The sequence below is a fragment of the Euprymna scolopes genome, chromosome 23 (genome assembly GCF_053919585.1).
Source record: "Euprymna scolopes isolate OS-2025 chromosome 23, ASM5391958v1, whole genome shotgun sequence".
NCBI classification, from domain to species: domain Eukaryota; kingdom Metazoa; phylum Mollusca; class Cephalopoda; order Sepiida; family Sepiolidae; genus Euprymna; species Euprymna scolopes.
In genome coordinates this window covers 28,793,283-28,794,599 of record NC_136504.1, presented here as the reverse complement: position 1 = coordinate 28,794,599, position 1,317 = coordinate 28,793,283, and the positions used below count along the sequence as shown (strand labels likewise).

The following is a 1,317-nucleotide window of genomic DNA, read 5'->3' as shown; positions in this document are numbered from 1 at the left end:
CGTAAACAGTGTTCAATTAGATTGTATCTGTATATCTCTCAAATCGCCGTATCAACGTAACCTTCATTGTGTGTGTGCAGTCAGCACCAACCCTATTCAGGGTTTAACCGGCTTCCTCCGAAGGAGAAGTTTCATGGGAGTATGAAATTTACAAGCGGTCCCCAGTCGCATGTATATCCCCGTTAGGGGAGATGACGACGTTATGTTTTTGCAACTTTTTTTCAGAGAGGTGTCAACGTCCTCCTACATACAGTACCTGGACTTCCCAAATTGGTCACCCATTTTAGTAATGACCAGGCTCAACGTTGCTTAACTTCGGTGATCTGACAGGAACCGGTGTGTCAACGTGATTACGCCGTATATAACCTTCATTCATGACATATAAATCAGCTGCTTCTATTGTTGACATTGGTTTCCTCGATATTTATCAAAATTATTTCTAGAAAGACATCGATTACTTGCGGGAGAGACCACGTATATATATAGCCTTTGAAATTTGAAAAAAAAAAACATCACTCGACCGTTGGTTGAGTGTGAGGGAAAATTTACTTGCCCCAAAATATTTTTACTCGTCTGACTTTGTTTCAGTCAATAATAGTAAATAATTTTACAACAATTCAAGAAATTACCGTGTGTATAAACTAAGAATAACATATTTGTTGAACTCTTGTAAATGAACTATTTTATTACTACAAACATTTCAGTAAATATTCAACAAAACGTTAAAATACAACACCAGTTTCTTTATATAGCATCATTCATATTATTGTTCCATAGAAATAAGAATCATTTCTTCGGATGCTGATACGTAGTATCAAAATGACAATTGAAATATAAATAATTCAATACTGTGTTTGTTGGTACCGTTAGAAAACGAATATATCTAACTTTATACAAAAAGAAAACATAATGTAAAATCACACACTTGAAATAAATATATTTTTAAAATGGAAAACAAATATTAGAGATTCATTTTTTCATTAAAACATTTCAATATGAAGTCTCTAATTGAAAAATATTCTGAAACACACAATCATCCCAGCAGCTCAAAAGAATCAGAAATAGTTACTAAACAAAACTCGAAGCGAGATAATTACTGAACAAAACTCGAAGCGAGATCATAATAAAAAATGGACATTTAGCATCATATAGCATTGAATATTTCAGCGAAATTTATATAGATTAATCTAGTAATTAAATAGCTTTGTTAATGAAGCAATAAAGGTTTTTATACATTTATTCTATATTTTTATTTTTTAAAAGGCAAGTCGAAATATTATATCATGTATAACATGTTACTAATAATCAGCAGTCTTG

General features: G+C 31.8%; 1 pseudogene; it reads right to left on the bottom strand.

Moving 5' to 3' along the window:
* Positions 1-244: 244 nt before the first annotated feature.
* Positions 245-363, bottom strand: LOC145246355 (5S ribosomal RNA; annotated as a pseudogene).
* Between the last annotated feature and the right edge of the window lie 954 nt (positions 364-1,317).